Consider the following 8,600-nt stretch of genomic DNA (forward strand, 5'->3'; position numbering starts at 1 on the left):
ATTTATTCATGCAATTATCTAATCAGCTGATCATGTGGCAGCAGTGTAATGTTTAAAATCATGCAGATATGGGTCAGGAGATTCAGTTAAGGTTAACATCAACTATCAAAATGGGGGAAAATGTGATCTCAGTGATTACGACCATGGCATGATTGTTGGTGCTAGACGGGCTGGTTTGACTGTTTCTGTACCTGCTGATCTCCTGTGATTTTCACGCACAACAGTCTCTAGAGTGTATATAAAATGGTGCGAAAAACAAAAAACAACCAGTGACCAAAGGCTACGGTAACTCAGATAACCCCTCTGTACAATTGTTGTGAGCAGAATAACATATCAGAATGCACAACATGTCGAAACTTGAGGCGGATGGGCTACAACAGCAGAAGACCACGTTGGGTTCCACTTCTGTCAGCTAAGAACAGAAAACTGAGGCTGCAGTGGGCCTACCATTTGTGTACCTTAGCAGAAATCCAGATTTGTCAGACCAGGTGATGTATTTCCAATCGTTTACTGTCCAGTTTTGGTGAGTATGTGCCCACTGCAGCCTCAGTTTCCTGTTCTAAGCTGACAGTAGTGGTATCCGGGGGGGTCTTCTGCTTCTGTAGCCCATCTGCCTCAATGTTCGACATGTTGTGTGTTCAGAAATGCTTTTCTGCATAGCACTGTTGTAACTCATGTTTATCTGGGTTACTGTCACCTTCCTTTCAGCTTGGACCAGTCTGGCCATTCTCCTCTGACCTCTGTCATTAACAAGCCATTTTCGCCCACAGAACTACCGCTCGCTGGATGTTTTTTGTTTTTTGCACCATTCTCTTTACACTCAAGAGACTGTTGTGTGTGAAAATCCCAGGAGATCAGCAGTTACAGAAATACTCAAACCAGCCTGTCTGGCACCAACAATCCTGCCACGGTTTAAATCACTGAGATCACATTTTTTCCCCATTCTGATGGCTGATGTGAACATTAACTGAAGCTCCTGACCCATATCTGAATGATTTTATACATTACACTGCTGCCACATGACTGGCTGATTAGATAATCGCATGAATAATGAATAAGTAGATGTACAGGTGTACCCAATAAAGTGGCCGATGAGTGTATATTAAGGAAATAATGCAAAGCAGTTTCAGGGCTGAAAATAACTAAGACCAGTAAAAAAAAAAATCCATCCGTCACTGGCAGGTGAGACAAAAATTTACATTTGGACCCTGTTCATAAATTATTAGCAGTTGGTACAGGAACAGACATACTTCAGAACATGGAAATTTTCTAAATTCCATATTTTATTTTCTGGGGTATTTTCTATCTCTCATTCTGTTTTACTTTCTCTCTTTTTTCTTTGTCTGTATTTTTGCCTCTGCTCTCTGTTTCTGATCATATTGGTGACTTTGTGCAACAGTATGAAGGCAGTGAGTGTGACAGAGCCAAACTGTCCAGGTGCAAGTGTCTGACTCCTCCCTCTCAGGCACACACACACATGCACGCACTTCGGCACAGGATGAAGACACTCGGCAGTTATTTCTGTGTTTCCTGTCTTGGGTCTCTCTCTCACACACACACAGGTGCACTGGAGAGTCACTCAGTGGGGAGGCCACCAGCCAGTCACATGCACGTGTGTTGCGACCGGACACGATGATACACTCTGATATTCCCCTCCCACCCCTTGGGTATGTGTGTGCACGTGAGTAGTAGGCGGTGCTCCCACTACAGGGGAAGAGGTCAGAAACCCCTATAAGGAAAGATGTGTAGAACAGAAGAAAAAATAAAGGCGGAGAGAGTATGAGATAGGCAGAGACACCGGTGCAGCACAACGCCCACATCCCGCAGATGTGCTGCCCGGAGAACAGTGAAGCTTACTGGGCAGGACAGAGACAGCAGTGTGCCCTCAATACACACACATTCGCTTTCTTGCAACCAGACGTGATCGCTCCATTAGGAGGTTTCTCAGCTGTGGCCATTTCATCAGAGATCTCACACATACAGACTCACATAAAGCTGCAAACACACTTTGACCCCCTCCACACACTCATTTGCTTTTATACTAAGTCCACGATGGTACACACAGACACACCTTTGAGTGTTTGGTTCAAATCCCAGCCTTTGGGATATGAGAAAGGCCACATGCAGATACGAACGGGTGTCATGGATCTATTTTTTTTAGGAGGCATCAGTGGCATTGCTGGCTCATTTGGTGGCCTAAGCAAAGTAAGACATGACCAAAGGGGAAAAAAAACTTTTTAACTACTTTGTTGAAAATGTTTAAGTATAAGATGGTATAGTCTAGTGCAGTGGTTCTAAACTGGTTTTGCATCAGGACCCAGAAATTAACATCAAGTGGCAACCCAACACAGTAAAAAGCGTAACCTGTTTTTTAATGTAGTCTTGGCGCATTTTCTTTTATTTTGGCGCATGCACAGTGTTGTCTCATTTCACCATCAGTGCTGTTCATAATGTCAGGGCTTTCGAGCTGTTTGAGAGGTTTGACTTCCTTCATAGCACTTTAAACAAGAATATTATCACTGGAATCAAATGGGTTGCATCATTGTTGTGGTCTGCGCAGCGATATTGAGGGAAGCCTGGTTGACGCGCAAGTGCTGCCAAAATACAATAGGTTAGAACAGAGCAGATCACTGACATGAGTGGTTCCGTGGTGGCTCACACGAGCTTTAATCGAATTGCTTTTTAAGATGGAAAAGCATATATAGCTTGTATAAAGTGCAAACGTGAAGTAAATATCATTAACATTATCATTTGCCTCGGTGGCCCAAAATTGATCTCGGGCTGCAGTTAAATTTCAATGGAGGAAGAACCTTGGCATTGTACTTTCCCTGCCGTTTGTGACCAGCACAAACAGATCTGCTGCAACTCATGTGTGGGTCATGACCCATCAGTTGAGAAACACAGGTTTAGTGGTAAAGTTTTTGTTTAACATGAAAGGTGACAAGGGTTCAGATTTCAATCTAACATGTTTTTTTGTTTGTTTGTTTGTTTGTTTGTTTGTTTGTTTGTTTGTTTGTTTGTTATAAACTAAGCAAAATTGCAATTGAACTTGACAGGAAGTGTTCACCATGCATTTTCATAGTATGGAAAAGAGCCACTCTGACATTTTGATAATATTTTGTATGTCATACAAGTTTCGAGTGACAATGAGGGTGGGCAGATGATGACAAAATGTTCAGTTTAAAACAAATGATCTGTGGAAGGTGGGGTGGGACTCAATTGGACTGACAAAATTTACACATTTAAATGGATGAATTTTTTCTACAGTGTTTTGGACAAGGCCGTAACCATATCTTGAAAACTGGGGGGGACCAAACCATTTTGGGGGTGGGGGGTCATGGGTGTTGAGGTAACAAATATAATGGTCCTCTTTGTTCCTTTAAAGGGGTCATGAACTGAGAAAATTCCCTTAATCTTTTGACATATAAGAGGTCATTGTACTATAAAAACATCCTGTAAGTTTCAGAACTCAAAACTTTCTCGTTAGTCTAAAAACAGCTTATATTGAAGCCAATCTGCCAAAACAACAGGATGTGGAATGTGCCACCTTATTACGTAATAGTGTGGCTAAACACCGCCTCTGCAGAAGAAGATAAACGCCTGCTTCTACATCACTGCCTGTTTAGCCCTGCCCACCGATTCATGCATGTAGTAGGTAAATAACAAGAGATGCAAACGCAGGTCTACGCAGAAACCAAACGATAAAGATGGCTCCAAAGACAACAAGACGCTGTGCATTGCCAAGCTGTGGAAAAACACAGTCTATGCATTGCCTTCCTTCTGATCCCAACATTAGGAAAGAGTGGATGAACTTCATTTTTAATGAAGTTCCAGACCGCGTCAGTAAGAACTTGGTCCTTTGTTCACTTCATTTTACCGCGGATTGGTTTACAAACAAGGCACAATTCGACACAGGATTTTCAGAACGATTGAAACTAAAAGACGATGCTGTGCCGACTATATTGGATCCGACAGTAATGTCGCACCACACAAGTGTGAGTAACTGTTTTTATTACGTGGTCACTTTTGCTTTGTCTGTTATTAAAGATCGTTTGATATGTACTGAGTATTTATGCGTTTTTAACCTAAATCACAGCAGCGTCCATCTATGAAGGATGTAGGATTTTTAAATATGCAAAACTGTTAGCCAATCATACTAGTGGGCGTTTACTTCCGAGTCTACAATCTGCCACGCCTATTCAAACGGTGTGTTACGATGAGGGGGGTCAAAACAGGACAGAAAATAGCCTGTTACTTCTAAATTATGATGTTTTTTTATGTACAAATCTTGATAACATTATAAGTGTACCTCAGAGAACAGTACAAAATTAAAAAAAAGACAGTTCATGATCCCTTTAATATAGTAAAGGCACTGAATCCAATAATTTGCTGAATAAAGGCTTAAAATGCGATAAAGGCCCAAAATTTTATAATTTTTGGTTTTAAAAGATACATGTATTTTTACAGTATATGGGTTTTGAACAACATAAGGGAGATAAATGAGTGAGTAAAAGTACATTTTCCATTTTTAAACTACATTAACTGGTGGCTCATTTTTTGAGCACAGACCTTACAAGGACACACTCAAAATAAAAATGGTCTCTTATAAAGGAAGACTCTTAGGAGATGCTGCACAAAATTCAGAGTTCATTAAAGACATAAAGAAATTATTTAGAAAATCTTAAATTGATTTTAAACTATTATCTAATAATATTTGCATTAAAAATATATGACACTGTCCTTGACAAAACCTAAAAGCACAACTGAAGTCACAAGTCACATGTCTTACCATGTTCTAGTTCTCATCTGGGTGATAACGCTCTACTTTGTGTGTGTTTGTGTTTTTTTTAATAGATAATTTTCTTAGACAATGTCAAGAGAATTTTCTAAAAAGCTACTTAAAGAGCCTGCCAGATTACCACATTCATTCATTTCCTTTACAATATACACACATTCGCTCTTTAAGCCTGATTAGCTGAAAACTGCTCCATTAATGTTTTCACATTCACAGTTATGAATGACATACAAATCACGTACTGTACATGACATATTTTAAATTTAAAACGGTGAATTTCGCCAAATGGTGAATAGTTTGCACCCTTGGAAATTAATGTCGGTCGGTACAACATTTTAATCATAAAACAGCGGTCAAATATTGCATGTTTAGTTAGAAACTTACATCTCACATGACACAAACACTCTTAACCTGAACTGCTTGCTGATGCGCAGCACTGGGATATTCCACGAGGTTCATCGATTTGATTGGCATTCATCTCATATGACATTGACAAGCGATATTAGACCACAGAGCGCAGTAAAAATGCAACTTTTTTAAACCATCATGTTATTCCTGCAACAACCTAATGACAATTAGCCAGCGGTGCATAATGGGCTGCAGCAGAACAACAACAAGGATATAAATTATTGGGGGGGGGCAATCTGGCCGTATCTGATTACATTGTGGTTATGGCCCTGGTTTTAGGCACCTTTTTACCTAAAATAATTGTGCAACTTCATTTTCAAAGACACAGATAATATTTTGGGCATATTTTGCATTAAAAATCTACTTGGCTCAAAAAAAATTTGGGGGGTGGAATGTGCCACTTCACCCATCAGCTGTTGCCTGAACAGGAAGAGGCCTTTGTGTGACAGATATCAGTGTGTTCTGCAGCTCTGTGTTGTTCTCATGCTTCATCAGACAAAATGTATCTCCTTAGAACATATGCAAACTCTTATAGAGCTTAGATACTGTATATCTCAGGCAGGGTTCTGGACTTCCGTAATGGCCAGCAAACTGAGAACCTCCATCTTTTCATTCTTAATTTCAGCTTCTGTTATGTTTGACATAAGAGAATTGAGAGTCCATAAGTTGTCTTTTTGTACTTGAGAATTTCAAACTGCCCAGTGCAAAGTTTTATTTCTCAGTTTATTTAAGTATCAACTTTGTCTCAATGTTTCAATGTTTCTCCTAAAATTCCTTAGGAGAACAGAAAATTGAGGCATCTGACACCCAGAATATTATATGTGCTGCCACTTTAAAGAGGGTTCATGTAGAGTCCATGAATGCTGCAAGTTTAGTTGATATATTTTCAAGATTTTTATTGAACTGTTTATTGAAGCCTGTGTTTGGTTGAAGACTAATTTAGGCAGCATACCCCTGTAGAATGTGTGCACTGTCCAAAATTATGGAAGGACAAGACACAAGCCGCTGTGTTAATAACCTTTATTTTACTCACATGTTCATTTGCCTGTTTCTTTAAAAACATTTAAATAATCTGTGTTCTTCCATTTGGACACACCAAAAATAAGAACAAATGAGACAGCTGAGCAACATAGCTTAGAGAATACGTCAAGTAAATATTTGAGAATGTTGAAAACTCTGACTTTGAATCGCAGACTTTGGGTATCTTGGCAAATCTGAAACTGCAGATGAGGCACATGTGACATTACTTAAGTCTTTTTCTCAGGACAAAGAAAAGTGAGAAGCAGGATACTTAAAGGGGTCATGACATGAGTAATCAAATTTTCCTTGATCTTTTGACATATAAGAGGACATTGTACTATAAAAACTTACTGTAAGTTTGAGAACACAAAAATTCCTCCTCGCTGCAAAAAGAGCATTTGTTGAAACCAAACTCATTCTTAACTTCCTCCACATTATGATGTCACACTGTGGTAGACATTTGCATCTTACCATCTCCACTTTACCTTATCACTTCTGCAGCCCACCCAGTAGCGGTGAGCAGTCAGATGGCAAGGAGAGAGCGGGTCAGCCAAGAGCAGAAAGCCAATCAGAACGGTGGGCGTTTACTGTCAAATCTTAAAGGAGAAGCTGCACCAAAACCAAGTATTTTTGACAGGGTCAGAATGAGGGTGGAAAATGAACATGTTTTACAAATAATGACTGTTTTTTTTTTGTTTGTTTGTTTTTTTGTTTTTTGTGCAAAACATTTACTAATATTATAAGTGAACCTCAAGGAACATTTTAGAATAATAAAAAAGGCATGTCATGACCCCTTTAGGCAAAGGTCTTTATTTGCGCTCCATTTTAACACATTTCTTTGTAGGAGAAACAACTGAGATAGTAAATAGATCTCATTTGTGATTTTTCTTTCCTATGGGTGGGGCTTAAAGGAGATGTTATGAATCTACGGGTACATGATAATGTGTAGATTTGTTGTATTGTGTTGCACTCAAGCCAAGAAGATATTTTTCAGCAGATCTCTAATCTGGGCATCCTGTTGTTGAGTGATTCACTCTAACCCAGCAGAAAGTATCAAGATGTTAATATCAGCACAAAGTAGACATGATGTTTTTATTGTGGTTAAACAGGGCTCTCTCACTGCACAAACTCACACTTACTGCAGCAGGCCGCAGAGTGCAGTCTGCAATACTGCGTGGGCGAAACTCGCTGTAGCTTTTAACTGCGTGGGACAGGCAAATGTGTATATGATAGAGTGTATGGGTGCATATAAGTGTGTGTGTGTGTGTGTGTGTGTGTGTGTATGTGTGTGTGTGTGTGCGCGCGAAGGACAGGTGCAGTTTTTTCTCCAAAACTGCACCTCACTTTGCCCTGAAGTGACTCATTTGCATTTGCTTCTCCTCTGCACCTTGCTGCCTACAGTATATGCACACACACACACATACACACACACATGCAAAAGTGTCAGGCTTTTAATTGCCAGTTCTCACACACATTTATGCAAGTATACCAATTTAGCTTCTGACAGACAATAGCATTTCATTAATTTTGTAGAGTGCACATGCTTACTAAAAAAACATAAACAGATACATATTGGAAAGATTCACAAATAATCCCCTTTTGCATGTTGATGTACAGCCTGGTGATGAGGGACCTTTCTAACAGTGTCATCAGACTCTTATTTCACAGGAAAAACCCTGCCGTAACCTTCACTCTTACACACCCCACAGGCAGATGGAGTCATTTAGGGTGAATGCATGATAAGAGTCAAATATCTCTGCATTCAGTAATCATGTAAATTCCCTTCACATACTGTGTATGTATCAGAAGATTAAATGTTATAAGTATAGATGTACAGTAGCCCCAAAAAGTACTGGACACCTTTGGATACTCAATCCACACTTAAAAATGTCTGAATTTCATTGCATTAGAAAACAATATAAGCTTTTCTCAGAACTAACTTCACTTTTATGGGCATTTTTGTAATGACATTTAACCACCTGGTCCCAAGGTCATTTTTAGTCAGTTCCCCAGGTGTCCTAGCAGAGAGTAAGTTCCACTGTAGTTCATCACATTAAATATGGACATTATCCAGTAATGTCTGACAACCCAAAAGTGTCCAAAAACTGTACATTGTGTCTTAATTATGAACAATATAATTGTTCTTTTTATCATTTGAAAACTAATAAACTTTTAAAATGTTTTACTTATTAACTGTGTCTGCGCTATCTTTAGGATAAAAGCCACTTAGTTTGATATTTTGTTATACAATGCAAAGACAGAGATTTTTAATAGTGGCTCAAGTGTACAAATATGTTTGGGGGCCACTGGGTATTACAGTCTGTCTGTGGTTAAGGTATCCAGATACATATAGCTATTGGACCAGTGTTCAATTCAA

Source organism: Myxocyprinus asiaticus, chromosome 17 (genome assembly GCF_019703515.2).
Source record: "Myxocyprinus asiaticus isolate MX2 ecotype Aquarium Trade chromosome 17, UBuf_Myxa_2, whole genome shotgun sequence".
NCBI lineage: Eukaryota > Metazoa > Chordata > Actinopteri > Cypriniformes > Catostomidae > Myxocyprinus > Myxocyprinus asiaticus.